This window comes from Lepisosteus oculatus, chromosome 13, assembly GCF_040954835.1.
Source record: "Lepisosteus oculatus isolate fLepOcu1 chromosome 13, fLepOcu1.hap2, whole genome shotgun sequence".
Lineage (NCBI taxonomy): Eukaryota > Metazoa > Chordata > Actinopteri > Semionotiformes > Lepisosteidae > Lepisosteus > Lepisosteus oculatus.
The window spans coordinates 2,895,291-2,916,025 of record NC_090708.1 but is presented as its reverse complement, the minus strand read 5'-3'; the positions used below and the strand labels follow the sequence as shown (position 1 = coordinate 2,916,025).

Genomic DNA, 20,735 nt, shown 5'->3' with positions numbered 1-20,735 from the left:
AGGACTGTGTAAGCAATAGATTTGAAATTCGTCATAAGCAGTGAATACATTTAAAAAAATCAAAAACTTTATGTGTGCAGAATAATAAAATCTGTTTGTCCGAGGTGGTAACAGAATGCCTGGCTGGTTCTTGCATATTAGAACTGCAAAACTCAGACAGCCATGCAGGGAAAGATGGTAACTGTAATAGGAACCAAGAAAGGAGCCACTACAGTACTGTGCAGTCCACTGGTCAGCACGGGGGAGATAATCTTCCTCAGTTAGGAAACTAACAGTGGACGATGATGTGCAAGCAGGGCTGCAGACCTTTCTGGACTCAGACATTGCTGACAGTGAATACCAGCATAACTACTGCGCTGAGCACCTCTGATGCCAATTAGCACTGCACCAGCCAGAGTGACAGCCAAGATGTCCTTTACATCTTGAGCAAACAGAGCTTAGGGCACCAGCCAGTTAGAGACTGCCACAGAACAATCCAGAATTCCCCTTAAAGCTCTACATCTTTTTGCATCTTGTTTTCCTTCCCTTTGATTTAAAGTAGGACAACAGAAAAGCCAGTAATAATACAGTAATAATGCTGTCTGCCAATAATAATAATAATAATAATAATAATAATAATAATAATGAGGTTCTCTATATGCATCGATGCCCTTGTTAGAGAAGGGTTCTGTCCCCAAAGGCCAGGCAGAACTGGCAGTGGAGCTTTTGCTGAAATTGAGTGGAAAAATGGAGGACAGGGCCCTCCTACAGGCCACAACACATTAGGACAAGTGAGGAAATGCCAGGCCTGCTGTCTTCCAGCGTGTTAAACAGCCCCTGGTGCAGTAAGGCACCCACAGTCGACCAATAAAGACTAACCATGCTGAAAACAGTCGCCGCCGTTCTATAAACCCGCAGGTCAGCGCCACGGTCAGGTTTTTTGGCAGATAAACAAAGCAAGGTGTTTGGAAGAAACTGTAGCCCGTATCACCCCCAGCGATTCGCACATGCCCAGTACAAGCTCAGGAAAGCCTACAGCACAGAGGCGCGCCTACAGCTGGTGATTTGACATGCTGTTGGTCATGCTGCCAAGCACATAACCAGAGAAGAGATAACTACCCCAAATAATTGCACAGAATACATTCCTCAGCTTTGTCTCACGTTTCTCCTGATTCAGGCAAGCAACAGCAGGCTGTCTCATACTGGCGATGTAAGATTAGATAGATAGATACTTTATTGATCCCGTGAGGGAAATTGCAGTGCAACAGCAGCTTAACACACACAACACAGCCACAGTGTAACGAATTATATAATAATAGTACAATACATACAATACAATACAAGAGTTACTCACAGTCCGGACACACAAGAACAAACTAGAACAGAACAGTACACAGAAAATCGTATCACACGTATGAATATAAATATAGATGTAACCATAGATATAAATATCAATATAAATGTATTGCACAGGTCCCTGGCATATATTGCACAAAAGTGGTTGTAAACGGGAAAAAGAAAAAGAAAAAGAAAGAGAACAGATGTAGCAGTAGATGTGTATATGCGTTTAGTCCAGAAACAGGTCACTGTTTAGCAATACCTTTCTCTGATTTTAGGGGTGGGTGCGAATTTTTATCTCCACATTTTGAAAGACTAAAAAAACAAACAAACGTGAAACCATAAATGAAGGCATTTAAAGGCTGGATGAAAAACCAGCTGGATCAGATCCTTGTATCAACTAGTTATTAAGTACCAAACCAGTACCAGCTAAGTCCCAAGTACTGTAGCAGTAAGGCCTCCTCTCCTTATGACACATGGCTCAGCATGAGGGCTTGTCAAAGGAGCAGGTCGATGAGCCTCATTCTCTTGGGACAAAACAGACCCGTTTTAAGCACAGGAGGTTCCAAACATGGGTTGACATGTTATACAAAAGTCCACAATTTTCCAAAGCAAATGCTTGCAGAATCTGGTATATTAAGATGTCAAGATTCTTGGTCATCTATCTATTGTCCCTCTGAATTGCAGACTCTCCACATACCTGCTGTCTGCTTAAATCAGGCTCACACTCATGGACTGCAACTTCTGTTACAATCTATTGCCGCAATAATAATAATAATAATAATAATAATAATAATAATAATAATAATAATAATAATAATAATATGTGCCTGCACAACAGGCTACCAAGCTGCACATGTGCCAGTTATATAAAACTGAGTGTTAAACGAGAGAGAGACTGAGATGAACCTGGCTGAAACACGTTGCACATTCCGGATCCCCGTGTTAATTTAAACTGTGCTGCCCGGCTCTGCGCTCCTGCGGCGCGCGAGGCAAGACAGAGCTGTCCTTGTGCGAACCAGGCGGAGGAGCGCGAGCCCGCCGCCTTCACCTTCGGAGCGCCCGGAGCACGGAAAAACACTTCCCTTGACAGCCATTTTCTGTCAGCTCGCTGGTGGTTTTTCCGGCACTCCGTGAAATCACGCAGTGGAAAAAGCACGTGCTGCAGCTCTAGCCCTGAGCACAAGGTGCTACTTTCAACCTCGTTTTTTTTTTAGTTTTTGTTTTCGGTTTGGCTCACCGACGCTTGGGCACGTATTTGTAAGAAGACTTTGAGGTCACCTTCGCTTTATAAGGGCTGACAGTGTTAAAACCCCCCCACAGATACCTCAAATTCATCTCAAGAGTCCTCACAGGATTTTTTTGTTTTTCCCAAGAAAAAGACAAACATCATCTCATTCTGAGTTACAGATGACAGAGGTGTTACAGGAAGGCTGCAAGCGAACTGAAAGACAAGCGATTCAGAAACTCTAATTTTGCATGTGCACTGTGTGCAACTACACACACTCATACTTACCAAACTGGCCTAGTTAGAAGGCTTCAGGATCAAAATCATTAAGAACAATCTCATCTTTCCAACAACAATATGGATGCACTGAATGTCTGTCTTTGTGCAAATTTCAAGGAGTTACCAAAAACAAAACCCATGAAATATTGATTAAATTTAACTTTTACAATTTTGATAATTAAGAGATTCAGAGACGCGGGAACTCCACAAACTTCATGATAAAGAGGAATAAATATATTATGAGTTACTACCAGGATTTTCATTTTGCTATCCAAAATGCTCTCCGAGTACTACATCTCAGGTTTTTTTTTAAGAAACTTGGTTGAATTTCAGCACTGAAATTCCTTTCCCGGTGAGTCAGAGCGTGTGCTCACAATTCCGAACGGAGGCATTTTTCCAAGAGCAACACCCTTCTGGTCACAGGCTCAGGGTATCTTTAAAAAACAGGAACTGTTCTAAATATGGGAGACGCTGTTTACAGACATCTTTCACTACCTTGTTTAGGGCTAGAACAGAGAACAAAAAAACAAACGCTAAAAATCTCCCCAGCTCCTCCACCAATCGATTTCAGCGCCACCGCCACAATTTTACTGTGAAAGAAAAAAAAAGTCAGACTTATGCCAGGTTTCCATTTCCTTCTAACTCGGCAGCAGCTAAGATTTTAGAAATGCATTGTGGCTTTAGTGTCTACTATTTGTTTAGAACACGTTAGAAAAGCTCCTTGTTAAGCATGGATTTGTTTAAATGCGGATGTTCCAAAGCATCAAGCTCTTAAATGTCTCTTTTAATTCTTAAGTTGTGAAGAAAAAAACATTCTCCTCATTCTCCTTCCTCAAAGACGTTAAAATGCAGAAAAAGCAACCAACTTCCTAAGGTTTTTACACATCATCCAAGTTTTTAAAAGATACGCTACAAACATTTTTTAATGAATACAACCAGTAAAAAATAGAAGGACTACTGATAATCATAGACCTGATGTTTGTGAAAGGACATCTGATTAGGACTGTGGTCTGTGCTGGGTAATTTACAGTACTTCACAAATTTCTCTGAGTATCGGTATCACTTGCTTCAGGACTTACAATTTTAACAGCTGTCCTAGTCTAGGATGTCTCTCATACCTTCTGTTCTACTGGAATAAGATTGCTTTGATCACCAATTGTTCCCTTCTTCAGAAAGTGATACAATGCAATATAAGGGGATAATATCTGACCATGTCATTCGCCTGCGTTAACTGCATTAGAAGATCTCCCTCTGGGTACTGGCAGATAAGAAAGGATTAAGATTAATTACCAGCAAAATTGACAGTATTATCCTGATGAAATCCTTGTCTGTTTCCCCCTCTATATTCTACCTCTGACTCAAAACTGTATGAAGACGATTACTTTCAAATCATGTCTGGATAAAAAAATAATAATCCCTTCACTATTAAAGCACAAATAATAAGGCCAATAAAATATGCTGATTTGCTTTCTGAGGATCAAAAAACGCGAAGACACATAAATCTAGTAAAAGCATTCAGCACACAAATAAGCATGAATTTTACGGTTTGCAGCTGTCTTATCCTAGACTGCTTCAAATGTTACACTAATTAGCTGCACTAAAATGTGCTTGACAATTACGAAGAGGTGCCGTTTTTGCTATGCATTGCAGACTTTGATGACAGTACACATACGATACTCACTGCATTTATATCCTGTCCATTACCCCATTCCAAATAATGTCCACACAACTGAAGTTCTCTAAACACATTTATTTCAATTATATGTTGGTTCGTTCCTTAAATTGAAACATGATTTTGAAGGGAGAATTCATAATACTCTCTCGTTTTTCCTGTCCATTAAGATCAGGTCCATTTTATGGACGGGATTAAAGGAACAAGTAATAGGTTTATTCCCTGCTGAAAAGAGAAGAAAGGAAACACGTTTTGGGTGTGAAGCCTTCTTCGGGTGAGTGTGTTACGGGATTAACACAATTCCCTAGTTTTTAATTCACCCGAACATGCCCTTCCAAGAAGCACTGAACAGGGTTTTCAGGTTGTTGAAAGACAGGTGGCACCAAGAACTCTTTCTTACTTGCTCTTTCTTTCCTGCTTTTAAAGTCAAGCGCTGTGTCCTGACCAAATCGCATTTCAGTGCTTGTTCAGAAATACCTCTAATCACATAATAGTCTCGTTTTACCTTTCCATAATCCTTGCTGTGTTGTTTATTGTGGTAACGTTTTGGTTTGAATTTTCAATTGTATATACAGTACAATAATACACACAATCAAGGCCAGCAAGTAATCTATACTGACACAGCTGGGCACAACAGATAGGGATGTTATAAAATATAGGCAATATACATTATAGCTAAAACCTAGGCTTCATATTGCCTTTTGTAATTCACTTAAATGTTGCAATGTTGCTTAATTAAAACTAATATTCTTCTATGTAAGCAGTTCCCTAGTTCCTCTCACACTCCTTGTGGGAGGCCTGTTTAATAGACAGGCAATTAGGAAAGACAAAGACTGTTTTTCTCAGGGACACCAAAAGATTTAGAAAATAAATCTGTTGTTTGGTATACTGAGAACAAGGTGCCCAAGAAACTGCAAAACCAGCAGGGGTTCCCTCCCTTCGTCTCCAACTGTAATACATCCTAAAGCAAGGGAGATGCAGCCTAACTGCACCTAGCTGTTACAAGTCAAATACATATCAGTGCTCTTCGTAAATCTGTTTTTTCCCTTGATTTAACGAAGACAAGGCCTTTATAATCCAATAACTCAAACGATAGCAATCTGAGCTCTTAAAATTATAGCAAATCACCAATATCTCTGAGAGAACAGACGCTGTCAGCAAGGCAGAGAGAGGAAAAGGGAACGACGTCGACGACGGATGTGGCAATTTGTGGCCTTTTTTTTTTACTTGGTAGTATTTGTCGTCCACCTCCTCGACCTCATCCGAACTTCCAGTCCTCACCGCCGCCCGCAGCTCTCCTCCCCAACACTTGGCTCTCATTTAGCAAATTACACCTAAGTGGCCTGATGAGTGATACTTCGATTTCTTTTCCTTGACAATAGCTTCCTGCCTGTTTCCAAGCCATTTCCTCTGACCACAGCCTGACACCGTAGGCTGACTGTGCATGACCTAAAAATTTTACCACCATGGATCTGTCAGCTAAAAACGTTTGAGTGACTGCCATTTGACAGCCCAACGTTGTTTAGCAGAACTCTGATAATGACTGCTTGTCAAGCCTAGGATGAGCTCTGAGATGTCAGTGACTGACACAGCTTTCCAAGCCTCTCTCAAATGTACTTTATCACGCAGTGCAGTGTCCAAAGGCACATTGTTTCAGCTCTCTAACACTAACTGCAGTGTGGTTCTGGGTTCAATGTTATTAAAATCACAGAGCAGGGGTCCAAACGTAGACAAGATCATTATTTTTCTATTTGCGAAAAATCCCTACTTGTTTTTAGAACAAGATACGATTATCATTAGTCAGTGAAATTTGAAATAGACCTTTTTTTAAAATCCAAGACGCCTAAAAAGCTTTCACCCTCTTATGATGTAGTACTTAGCAGCACACATTCAGCATCCTATTACATTAGTATTGATGAGGCACTATCTTTGCACACAAGAGACACTCATCTATATTTGTATATTTTGGTTCTGTTTTACATGTTGTGCTCACAGAAGAAAACTTGAAAATTGATCTCTCTCCCTGAATGTAAAAATGAATAAAAAATGTATTTTCCCCTTCTAACTTTCACATAGCTAAGGCCACATGTTTTTAAGACATTAAAATAACTACATTATTTGGAAGCCATTTTCCTTTTATCTTCTCCTGCTGTTCACAAGGCTGTAGTTTGGGCACAGTGGGTCCGCATTGCCACTGAAATGAAGTGATAAAGAGTAATAATTTAACTTCTAATTGATACACAAAGCACAACCAGGCTGAAGTGGCTCAGGAACTTTCCTGAACCATTTACAGGTATGCGTGGGATGTGGTGGGCTGGCAATGAACAACCCTCTAGAGACAGAGATCACCGAGCTCCCTGGTACAATTACCTGCCTGGTATCTTAACGAAGTAGAAGACAGAACTTCAATGTTCTTGTTTGCACTGGGGCTCAAATGTGGAATCGGCCTCAGAGGGTGATGTAACTGAACTTAGCGCATTTAAATATTATTCAGAAAAACAAAATCAAACCCCCCTCTCACCAGTAATATTGTACATATTTTAAATGCCAAGTAAGATGCTATGGAATTCATTCATTATGAATGATGGTGTTATGGCGTGTTATGTAGAGTCTGAGATTGCTGTCCTTTCCCAGTTCAGGTCTGGACCAAAATGACCTGAACCCTGACCTCTTTCCTTAGCCTTTGGAAATGCAGAATCACTGCTGCAGGCACCCAGCCAACACCAGCAACTTACATGAACTGAACACCGATCTATGAAAGTTAGATGCCGTGAGTGTTTGCTAGCAGCACATCCTAGGGTATTAAAAAAAAGTGAGTGTCTCCAAGACAAACTTTCTCACAAGACAACTTCCCCAACCAAACTGGAGACAGGAGTCACTGAAACTCCTAACAGCATAACACCTATTATCACTGTAGGCAGTTGCTTTTCATCCAGCTTTTATTACAGTGGAATCCCTATTGGAAGCTTAGACTTGAAATAGTCTAAGCCATCTAAGACTATTGGTCTAAGCCACCAACCAAGATGGAAACTCCCATCTGATCTTCCATAACATGGTTAGTGTTCAAGGATGAGTTATTTTGCGCACAAAGTAAATCGTGAATCACACAATAACATGGAAGCAGTAACTTCCCACCATTCCAAAATAACAAAGACACAATATATAAAGGTTAACTCTACACATGCCAGTGTCCGCAGCTGCCAAGAGTTCTGACAGTTACAGGGATAAAAAGTACGGAAGAGGTGATTGTGAATTCTCAGGGAATTCGGATCAGGAATGGTATAATAAAAACAGACTGATTAAAAACAAGTGACAGCTACCTTGATGATCTCTTCTAATTTTAGGTTGACATTTACTCATTTATGACACTAAGGAGGAAAATGGCTTTTCTACATTTTACACATGAGGTTTACACTTGAGCTTTGCCTGTACTGTAATTCATCAAATTGTGCTAAAAATACATTGTTTTGATACTTTTGCAGGTGATGTTTTGGTATGCCAGTATAGTATAATAAATTGTTGGAGCTATAGCCATCCTTCTTTCATCCTTATGGGGCTTTTCTGGAGCATAGTGTAGTTTCAAAGACACTGACAGTAGATTGTTTTGAGTAAAATGAGTTTTTAATTTCAGGAAATGAACAGAGACATACAGTATTGTGAATAATAACTACAGCAAAGCTCACACTTCCAAGTGTGAATGACAGTGGTGGAAAATTGCATAAATAATAAGTAAACTATTACTGTAAAATGCTTGAAACTGAAATTCCCAGAAGAAAATAGGTAGAAATTTAATCCTCACTTCTGTTTATACAAACTAAATGTTTAAAATGTTTTTGGCTTGAAAAGACAGCATCTTGAGGTTTTCTTTCTGAATGAAGATGACACAAACTTCATGACTATGCATCGATCCATTTTATCCACAGAATTAAGGCTGGGTGAAGGGTTAGTGTTCAGATCATCCTCCGGGTTCTTTAGTACTGCTGAGCTGAATATTCATTTCATGGACAACAGTATCAGCAGGAAGAGCACGTATGTTGGAGTGGAAGTGTATTAAAAGAAGATGAAAGGGTATTATTGAAAAGCGTTCTTGAATCAGAAACGCTCTGTGGAATATTTCGTACTTCATTAATTTTTAAAAATGGTTAAAAAGTGGATTGCAAGACTCTTTATATCAGCCTTCATTTGCATTTCGCTTCAAACAGGATTCCAACCCTCTTCGCAGTAAATCCCCAAGCAGTCCCAGCGATCCAGCCCTGGAATGTTGCTCTGCTGGAGTGTATCATGAGGACTGTCAGTCTAGTCTAAGTGTTCAAATAGCCAAGTAATGGTAACCCTATACGAATGCTCCCTTGATTTTTACAGAGTACAGACACCGGTCAAGGTGGACATGGGCGTGTACAGTATATGCCTTATGGTTTCGGTGACTCTGTTTCCCTGTCACTTGCAAAACCACACCTCAGGATCACAATGTTCTATCCATGCCTTAAAAACCCAGCTCCTCAATAAAACACCCAACTTATCCCAGTTCATGTGAACATACGAATGGTTACAAACAAAGAGGAGCCACTTGACTCAGCTAGCTGTTCGGTCATTAGCAGCTAATTGATTCAAGGATCTCATCCAACCATTTTTGAAAGGAAGGCGGGGCATTTCTTGAGCATGGCTGGAAACAGTAGTTTGTTTTCTACAGTACCACTACCCCTCGTTTGTAAAAATACATGCACTTCCATGTAGTTTCCTTTCGTGTCCTCTGGTTCATGATTCTTGTTCTAATTTGTGATTCACTGCTCATTCTGAAGAAGCTGACTTTGTTCCCAAGGACTGAAGGATCCAGCCTACTGGTGATCATCTATCGAAGTTTCTTTCAAGTTCTAAAATTTCCAAAAGTGTTTAAGACACCCTGTGTGCAAGAGCATTCACAGCACTACTGTTTCCACACTGGGATGCATTTTCACTTTCACCTACAGTGTGTGCCCCAAGTCAGGAACCTAAACCAAATACTCAAAGGGCCCCTGTCTTCATGGAAGTACTCTCTTAAAACCACAAACACAGAATGATACTTTCTGAGCAATACTCTGACAAGTATATTAATAAAAGAAAGGAACAAAAACTGCTTTAAACTGCTGTGGGAAAACTGGTGCACTGTGCATCTTTCTACACATGGTTTGAAAGGCGAGCTTAACGCGAATCTTTGATCTGGCACAGATCTGCATGATACCCCTGCCAACTCCGATAAGCTAATTAAGGAATTCCATCAAAACTGTTCTTACTTCCACTGAAGTCTCTTCCCTTCTGTCACAGCTAGATGAGGGAAGTACAAAAACAATTAAATTCGCAGTAGTGCATGTCTTATTAGTACAAAGGCAGAAGTCGCAAAAGTAAACAAAGTGTTCACACATTCAACTTAAACATCAACATTTTGTGCCCTAACTAGTACAGAAAAGTTTCCTATTTTCTGTTTCCTTTTGCATCTTTTTTTAAAATTGCAAGTTATTGCCAGGGGTGATGTAACCTATCCAAATGAAAAAAAAGAACCCCAAGTCATGCTGTTATTTAGCTTAAGTATAACTGGCTTCTTTCTTAATATAACCAAACAATGCCTCCCATCCATCATTATGTAAGAAAATTAATAGGTGCACATTAAAGTGAGCTTTACATTTCTTCCCAAAATAATCAGGCAACCCACACTGTTTACTTTGAAGTGCTGATTGTTGTCTCAATACCTCCTCACACACTGAGGAGGGGGAGTACTATTCTGTCAAATTCTTAACACAATAATTAAATAACAGGGTAGAGAATTAGGATGTATTGGTAATCTCTTTTGTCAGCCACACACATTCAACAATCCTGTTCAATTTACCAGTTTAAAATTACAGCTGATGCTACTGAAATGCTAGAATATGGTCAGACTGCCAACAACTGTGGAAGCTTCAATCTTTTTATCTATGAAATTATGAGGATGATCATTTAGGGGGAAAAATGCTGATTTTAGAAAACTGAATGTTTCGCTTTTCGCAATTCTGTGCATGACACTATGGATCAAACCTGGGCATTTTGGCAAATTCGTACAGACAGAAAAATGAATCCATTTATCAGTGTAGTTTTATGCAGGACTGATGAGCTGGAGACCAGGAACAAAAGAGATAACTGTGTCACAGTCTGTCAGCTGCAGGTAACATGGGTTGCTTCCACTGACAAATCTGTCAAGTGACAGATGCACTTCCCCCTAATGGATTTAACTAGTTACCTATTAAATTGCCTGAATAGAGAAAAAAATTAACAAAATGGGACAGTAGCCATTTGGGAATCGCGTATTAATGAAAGAAGCAAGTTTTTTTTCCATGTTGCATGTACTGTATTCACAGCACCAGCAGCTCTTCATCCTTCTGCTTCTCAAGTCAAAGTCTGGTTTTACACTTTTCCCTTATCAGAATATTATTATTTTCATTTCGTAATTAAAAAGTTTGTGTTTAAATGTTAGTGATAAGGAAAATGCATTGCATCTGTTACCCTATTGTTTGCTTTGATACAGTATTTGCCTTTAATATTAAATTAATTTAACTACTCCACTACTTACAGTAGTCCTATGGTTGTAACTCCGCCAGAAATATTTGCTTTTAAACAATTGACACTTTCTCAGTATATTCTCATTGACATATTAAATATCCACTTATAAAAATATCAAACATGAAGTTCACAAATTTTGTTCTCCAAAATAATAAAAGGGAAGCTTATGAAATAACTATCCTTCCTATAAAACTGTGAGTGCTGAATCCAGGCATTTGTTTTCATTTTAGAAAAAATGTGCATTGATCAGTTGCTGTTAGGTGCCATCATTGTCAATCCTCGCGGGAAATTACTCCCACAGCTCTGTCAGGACACAGAAAGTGAAATTACATTGATGTGAACGACCGATGTCTGTAACCTTTCTGTCAGTTTCCAAAGAGTTTCTGGCCTGGTTGTAACTCCATCACTATTATTCCATTAAAAAAACAGCTCAAAGGGATTTTTTCCATCTATGCTGTTTTTCTCAGGGCTCCTGTTTGTCCTCTAGCATCAGACCCAAACAGAATTGCCGACAGGTCTTTTAATGAGCCTGACACTCAAATAGTTGCTCCTTTTTTGTCCTTAATGCAGCACAGCTAGCTGCCTGCTGTCTGTCAGATTTACAATTCCCTTCCTTTTCTACAATTCTAGATTATCTATATATCTGGAGTCCCATGAATGGATATCCTGTGAGCAGGAGATTTTGGAGTTCTAACTAAATTCATTCATGCTGTTAAAATCATCATGCTGTTAATGGAGACTTCATACAGTATACCATTTGCAAGGCACAACAAAACTGATATAAAAGCAAAATGGTACCTATCTGTGCCTCAGGTGCTCTTAGCAATGTGTCAAAATGGATGCAAATAATAAGAAAATGTCAGCCTTCAGAAAAGAATGTAACTAAATCTCTTTACTAAAAAAATCTAATTTGTGAAACTGTATCCAGCACACCATTAGCATTTGGTTCAAGGTTTGTGTAATTTAATGGCAGTTGATGGCCTCTTCTAACGACAATCACTGTAAGGGCTAATCCACTAATGCTCACAGTTAAATGCCATATTAAATACAGTCTTTTCAAAGCCCTCTGATGCACTATAAATCACAATTGACAGCCAGCACCAGTAATTATCAATGAGAGGGGTATGCAAGATGTCTCCTTTTTGTGGGATGTCCCCACTGCTGGAACAAACTCATATCTCTCACACAGTCACGGGCTTGGACATGCATTTTACAATTGATTTTCTTTTTAACGTGAATTTTAAAGACGAAAGAGAGCAAAATGTCCAACACTTCTGTCCAACGGAGAGCTGTGTCAGTGCGGCACAGCTACACTGTAGACACAGAGCCACCAGTGGTCGCAAGGCGTTGCTCCCGAAACATGCTGCTGCTTGATGAGCAAGCCTGGCAAAATGGCCTACAGGCATGATGTAACCAGACCTCAACTCTAGCGCCCTAGATGGTGCAGCACACGATTAGTAAGCAGAAAATGAAATCACACGTCACCACAGAGTAAATAAATAAAGTGCACGACAGGAAGCCAGACCAACAGCAACAACAAAAGGAAGCCAGGCCAATGTAGGTGTCGACAATCCACGCTTCCTCTCGGCTGCTCGCTGCCCCTTTCCCCTGCACACTCAAATGCGATATTTAAAAAACCTGTGGCCATGGGAGAAATTATAGGGTGCACAAAAAAAAAAAACATGAGACCGCATTGTGCAAAGTCTCCAGCCCAGGGCAAACAGCTCCAGAGCTGTGCCGCCCACAGGGACATGAGGGCACGCTCTCTAGGAGGAGCACAGTGAGAGACAAACAAGGCAGTGAGACATGCAGAGGCATGGCAGCTCCCAGGCAGGAAAGGCACCACTTTCAGCCACTCTTGTGTGTCCTGACAGGCTGTTCTCCGTGTGGTTCAGACAAGTTCACTTCTCATCAGCTGTCAGCTCAGCCCTCTCAGTTGCCTTCTCGTGACTCCGGGCTCTTTCTTCACAACAATCATTTAGCCGAAATCTAACGTACTAAACCTGTTCTTGCCAAGCGAAACACAAAAAATGGAAAACAATTCTACGACACGTAGCACATTGAAAAGGCAAACATGTTATCACAGAACAACGTAGCAAAGTCTTCATTAACAAAGTACATTTCTGTAATGACAACAGAAAAATAATTAAAGCTGACAAGTTTAAAATCCAAAACCTTTATATTAGAAAATTCTCAGACAACTTCAGTCCTGCCAGCTGTCTAACAGCTTGATATTTGAGAAAAATAGACTAAAATGAAAATAAAATCCTGCATGCTCACCACCTTAACATAAAAACTACTGTTTATGTTATTGAGAAAATCAATAGCACTGCATTGTACAATGCAAGAAATGGTTAATTTTCTATACTTTAAAAGTTTTACTATGATCACCCCATTATAAGGTTCATTGTATTACTACAAATGAAAAGTTGCACATGTTGTGCATTTACTGATAGACATATTCTAAAGTAGAGGAGAATGCTCAGAAATGTTATTGGAAGCCAGACAAAAGCACTTATCTAACAGCAAAACAGCTACTGAGAATGTCTCATCACCTTACCACAGTAGTTCAGCACACATTTATTTTCAATCAATTGAAAAAAAAAATCAGTTCGGATCTTAAAAACAAAAGAAAATCCCCTCCAAAGCTCTGGGATTCACACGTGCAGGCCACTATCAACAAGCATTAATTCTGCAGAGATGCTGCAGAAAGACCAGTTATATTCCAGGACCCCAGCTCAAGTGACGATTCTAAAATTAAAACTCAGAGATCAAACTTTTCTATGAAGAATTAAAGTAAATCCAAAATACAAAAAGGCTACGCAAAAAAAGTACCATGGGATAAATGCTCTTTAAGAAATGATCATTAATGGTTTACTTTCATGACTCCGCTGTAAGCTGCAGAAGGCTGACACGTCACCCTGCCCAAGAAGCATGTCATGCCTCACTGTCAACATGCAGGATCAATATTTCATGAAGACAAAGTGGTCTGACAGTTCACAGCTCTGACTAATTAAGCTTCGTCTAATGGCTGTCAAAGGTATAAACGTTCCTGCACTGCAACCTTTAACATTTACTGAACAGTTCTATAATCCCTCTGACACTCCTAAAATACTTTTGGAAATCATACGTTTCCAGAATAATCAAAGCAATGAGAAACCTTAGTTTATCTAGATGTTCGGCTGATGTAGGAAAGGTCTGGTACCAGTTCAGTTCAACAATGCAACATGAATTATTCAACAGTCTCTGGTTCGATAGCTCCTTTTGTGTCTGATTTCCTTCCTTGATACATTGAGACACACAACATACTGTAGCTTTAAAGGTGCACTGGTTTTAAATAATGACTCCATGACCCTTGTATATCAGGAGCACCTATCAGAAGAAAGGTTGCAAATTATGGAAAAACATCTGCTCCATCTAGCTTTTTTGGTTGCTAGCCACTAACTGATCTCACACTGTCATTTACTGAAGAAAGCCAGGGTATCTGCATCAACAACAAGCCGGTGGAGCTTGTTCCAAATTCTCCCATCCCCTTGTGTTACTATTTTCCATTTTAAATGCCCTTCCTTCTACTTCCAATTGTCTTTTCTGTTTCTTATTTCCCTGTTGATCCTGAATAGGACCAGTGGACTGACTATGTCCACACTTTAAGGTCTCTGAACACCTGAATTAAGGACCCTTGAATCTGCAGATCTGTATTTTAGCTCAATCCGTAATGTCCTATATTAGCTCAGGACTGACGTAATTGTGCTTAAAAATTTACCAAACTCCCCCAGCTCATCAGGTGCAGGTGCCTTAAAGAGACATAGAAAACCTACAGACCTAGTGGCCCCTCTATAAACAGTCTATGTGATATGGAAATTAGCTGAATGAACCATAAGCAAAGGCAGTTTAAGAATATAGCTGACTGCATCTTAAATTGTACACACAAACTGTATTTCAAATGCTCCAGAACCTTGAAGTTTTTCCAGTTGGGCTTGTTGACTTGTAAGTTTTTGTGCACGGCCCATTTATCTTGGCAGAGCAAAGAAACTAGTAAGCATGACCCTTCAGACTGTTTGGTACTGGTCCAGTAGGTCTTCAAGTCAGGAGCGCTATGGTTTTTTTCACATGACAACAGCAACTATTTCCAGCCATGGAGAATACAGAATCAAATGTGTTTTTTTATTATGCATCTATTCTTCTTCTTTCTGTTTTGATGTCTCATAAAAGTTTATGAAGATTTGAAAGACCTATGTTCATTCTATAAATAAAAATGAGAAAAAATAACTCTAGGAGTGATGACAGTCACCCAAGGCAAAGTTTACAAGGTTCAATATTTAATTTGCTTTATTATACACAAAGCACCATTTCCAGCTTAAAAAGTCACATACATAAGAAATTATATCTGGCACAAGAGCATAGGGATTAGAGAAAGTGTGTTGGAAGCCGACCAAACAGCGTATCTGTGATAGTGTGGTTCTTTCAATAGTCTTTTTACAACTACAGCACAGAAGTCAGACGTACAGGATTTTCATTACAACTCACTAAAGCCTGTTCTCTCCAGCAGTAAGATCCCACACACTACTCATACTGGCACCAACAGATCGCTTACTTACTATTCAAACAAACAAAAATTATACACACGTTTTTTTCCGGAACCCTTCAGATTGAGATGCATGCTCTATTCTAGGTATTTTAGACCAACTCCTTTCAGTGCAATTACAGCCATCAGAAGTGATCTCTTACATAAAAAACACAGAAGCATATAGTAATTGTAACCCAATATTTAATATCCTGCGGAAATCTAGCTCAGCTCATTAGCTTGGCTTTCATTTACACTGCCAGGAGTTCGGCCTGTTTTCATCTGCAGTTAACCATCATATCTCCCCTTCTTTCAAATGGCTTCTAGACACACAAATATTCTCATTGGGGCTCAGTATAAGGCCTAAAATTATATTGCACAACCTATACCTACACCTTACCCTTTTTAAATAAGCAATGTTGAAAAGTATTTTTCAAGTAAGACAAGGCTTCAGTTAATGTCAGGCTGTTATTTTATATAATGCTCTAAATATGGCCCTACTTAGAATTCATGTAGAGTCGCTTGGTTTTATATTCTAACTTGCCAAAGCAAATCTATTCCTTGAGGGTTTGCCTTTCTTTATTAAAAATGAGTGTTCAAAACTCTCTCACCTGACCAGCAGTCAAAAACAAGCTCCAGGCAAACTCTGGGGGGAACTTAAAATGAAGGAGATCAACGAGTGTTGTGGCTAGGGGGAAAAAAGCTGTTTTCTTATTGTTTGCATTTTAATTAAAATACATGTTTGTTTTCTTCAAGAACTTGAAAGGATTATAAAGCACCTGTTTATGATGATAAGGGCTACAGAAAGGGGATCATATTTCCAACCCAAACAGAACTTTGGAAAGCTTCTAGGACATTGTAATTTTTAATTTATTGGCTTGATAAGAGGATTTCATGTTAATTGAAAAGGTAGAAACCAGGAGTGGAATTCTGCAAAATGGTATTCTGTGAAACGTCTACACTCAAAGAAAGCACCTGATCTTAGATTGTAAAAAAAATGCTTTTACTCAAAGATCACTGCAAGATCCATAACAGCTTTCAGAAGCAGAACGTAGGAGCACGCCTTACACATGTTCCTGGGTTATCACATTTGTAAGTGCCACTCACTTTGATAACTGCCTGCTTTCTACACTTTAAGCCTGTTACGCTGTTAGCAAAACTGCTGGTCCATTCTGAAACAAATTCAGCTCGCAAAGAGACACAGCACACAGCTGTTCCTGAATCCAGAAGATGTTAATTGTTCATGAAAAAAGTACTTTTAATTTGAAAGGCAATCCATTATATTCAGGCACTATTGGCATTTTGGTTTTTTTTTGGGTGGGGGTTTAGAAAAATTAAAAAACGAAGGTCTCTGCTAAGATCTAAGCCTAAGAGCTACTCTTTCCTGTTAAACTGACAGTAGCCTATGTGGAAGTGGAGGTCGAGTGAAGATGGTCTGTCTGAGTCACTACGGGGGTAATTGCTTCATTAAAACCTGGACATCACCCTAGCAAAGCTCAGAAATGCAAACTTTTTTACCCCACCTCATGGGCAAAGGAGTAATAAAATAACAGGCTCCTGCACACTGCAGTGTGATCAAGGGTGACCAACACATTTTCCAATGAAACAATCTACTGAAACACCATAACTCCTCAGCACAGATTAAGGCAGCTCTGACCAAAACAGCAGTGCCTTCCAGATTTTACCAAAACAATTAGTCTCATCGGAAGACGGAATAAATGATTTGGGCCGCATTAAAGGACCAAAAAGGCAAAAAAACTGCAAACCCTCAAAGGAAACAAAATACAATCCTAATGAAAATATTATGTCTAAAAAAATACTGACCGCCACTTCTGCTCTAGAGAAATCATGCTTTCAAAAGTCACGTAGAGACCTGGAGTTGTCACAGGCCACACAGTACAGGCTTTAATGCTGTTGAATAACACAGACTTTCCATCGCACAGCTGTTGAGGGTGAAGTCTTCTTCACCCTGCAGACAAGTATGACTGGCACGCACTGCTCTCCAGTTAATGAACTGTGACATTTAGAGGGGCCAGGCGACAGGTAAAAACCTGATATCTTCCTGAGAAACAGTGCCGACAGCAATTACAGTACCTCCTCATATGATGGATACTGTACGTTTCATGAGGGAAAGCAGATCAAACTCTTCAAAAAAGAACAAAGTAAAAAAAAAGGAATCCAGTAAAACAGTTGGGCCTTAACCACAACACCACAATATTCCAATGGACAATAAAATGATATATCCGCCAGTTAATATCAAACCTGTTAATGACCAAGCTTATGGAAAAAAGTATGAAGTTAAGCTGCTTTGTCTGCTTCTATGGTGTATGACTAATATTTTCAGGAGAGACTCCCTCAATTAAATTCCCTTGTTTTTTCTGTTGTTGCTGTTTTTCCAAGAAAGATAACGTGACCTGTCTCACGATCAGAATCGTTCATTTATGTTACAAAGCCTGTGACAAAAAATTTATCGAGAGAGCGACAGAGGTGTGTAAAAATACAGTTTTTCCTATTTATTTCCACTACAAAGTCCCATAGGGGAGAAAGGGAGACTGTGCTGCCCATCTGAGAAGCCCTTTCATTTTTCTATAGGTGCTTCCCGCACGCTCCCACACGCAATGCTGTTTAAGATGAACTCGTCTCTGATTTCACTTTCAAAGCCGCTAAAAAAAAACAATAATCGGCACAATGATCGGAAACACAAATAAAGCTGTCAAATACCACACCCTGCCCTCAGCCCTGAGTCACTCTGGAGGCTGGATTCAGGGGCACAGGAAGAGGAGCACGTTGCTGCCACATGCCTCCGACAGCCCCACCGACAAGGTGAACCACTCTCTGCATAGCGGCACAGCGGGAATCCACCTTTGTGCAATTCGGAAAATGCTCATTAACACCCTGCCTACTTAACAACCCATTCTGTAATCCTATACGTTCCTGAGCTGGTGCAAAGCTGTCTCGTCCTCTCCAGGGCTGAATAAGGGTCATGTAAAAGCCCCTGGGGCTCTTGCTCCTTGTATTCCTGGCTGTCACTGCGCCCTGAGCACTTTCTGCTGCAGACACCTCTCCCCTATTAAACACTGTCAATAAATAAGCCAATTATTTTCACTGAACGAGCTGCAGAAAACCTGGCATGAATGGGGACTGTTAGGGTTTGGGAGGAAAATTAGATAAGGAAACCTTCCTCATAGACATTCCCAAAGTCACCTGCCAAGAAGTCACAAGTGGAAACTGTACGGAAGGGCATTTAAAAACAAGAACAGGAGGCATTTCTTTGCACAAAGGGTGTTGGGAGTGTGGCGCAGGCTAACCAGTCCTGTGGTTGACGTTGATACCCTGGCTACGGTCAAGAATCAGCTGGATCTTTGGATCTTTAGATGTCTGGGATCGATTAGCTTGTAACTACAAAATGATTCTGAGTTGCTAAATGAGCTTTGTTTGTAACCCTTCTCATGTTCTGATTGTTCCAGGGAAAAAAGGCTAGAACCACAGTTAGAAAGAAATTCACAGAATTTTGGTAAGAGCTGTTTACAGTCTTCCTTTATTAACGCTCTCTGGGTAATATCTATTTTTCCAAGTTGCTCCGTAGTTGCTTGGGTTATGCCCAGACACACAACAGGTTTATTAAAGCACAATCCCAATCAATGTTTGAGGAAAAACCCTAGAAACCCCCCAAAAACTACCTTTTTTTTTACATTTGTGACATCATCATAATAAGTAGTATATTGTACATCCACTGCAAAACAGAAAGGTAACCTCAAAATTTTTTCACTGAGAAAAAAACAAGAATCTAACATTTTTTGTGCGTTGTTTTGGAATTTGGCTTTTGAATTCTATTAATTCTTAATAACCCATTTCCTAAGACATTTTACAGCTGTCAGATTGCTTATTTCAATCTTTAAGAGTTATCCTTCCATGTTGAAAACCAAAAGTCTTTAACGCTATGACATCTAAAAACTCTTAATCAACTCCACATGTTCTATCCTACTATTTATATTAAATATTTAAACATTTATTATATTTGGAGTGACAGGTATCATGAGATCTTTTTTTTATTTACTTTAAACTGATTTTTATTTACTATAAACAATTTAAATGACCAACCTATAATAACAACTAGCAGTTAATAACAATGTTATGAAGTACAATTAAATGCAATAAAACCCCAATTAAAACAAAACAAAAAACTAAAACATAAGAGATGTTTAATAGTAGAAGCTGATACAGAATCCCATGTTCCACCTAAGTTTCAGAATCATAACGTTTTATTCTGCTGCTTTTGTAAGAAAACTTTTTGTTAAACATTTTAATAAAATATATAGCAAGAACAAATTCTATTAAGTGTGTTTTGAATCTATATTGATAACATGGCAAACAACAAACTCTTCTAGAAGAAAGCAGTTGTCTACAGATATTTTGGTCACAAAAGATGTTTAAGGATAAATTATTAAAATAAACGTAGAGCTAGGGCCATACCATTTGTAAATTTCAAACCCTCCACTGGCTTTTTACGAGTGGGCTGTGTGGTGAACCTTTAACATGAATAAGACGAATCTGAAGCTTTGAATTCTTGGTCTGGCTCTCGAACGAAATTGTGTGTTTATTTCTTATAAGCCAAGCAATCGTAACTTCCTGCCCCTACAGCTAGAGAGTATACCAGCACCTTCGCTACAATCTGTAGGTCATTTGTTCGAAACAATCTGGTTTTGATTACAGATATGGAAAAAGTGGGCAAATAGAAGTGAAAAAAACGACTTGGCTTTAATTCATGGAACTATTTCTATTTCAGCCACATATTCCAAGCATGTTTAGCAAAAAGAATCACAAACACTATGCAATGTGTGATGACAAATTCTTTACAAAAAATTGGCCACAATTTAGGGGTTTATTTGGCAGTATCTCTCCTATTGCCCTTTTTTTCTATTTTTCTTTCAATGAAAGAATACATGATTTATTTAGCTATCCTTTCATCAAGAGGCAGATGATAACACTACTGGCACAACGGTGAAACAATGCATTCAGTCTCTGCCTGGCCCTCTGTGCTTGGCTGCATGGCAGTCTTAGTGTACACAGGAGTTTTTATGCCCTCTATATAATTACAGCCTTTCAGG

At 39.3% G+C, this 20,735-nt stretch overlaps 1 protein-coding gene across 25 annotated transcripts in view; it reads right to left on the bottom strand.

Annotated features, from left to right (window-relative positions):
- The window catches only part of mbnl1 (muscleblind-like splicing regulator 1), an 88,248-nt gene that overhangs the window by 34,708 nt on the left and 32,805 nt on the right, over positions 1-20,735 (bottom strand). The gene's annotated exons all lie outside the window — the stretch shown is intronic.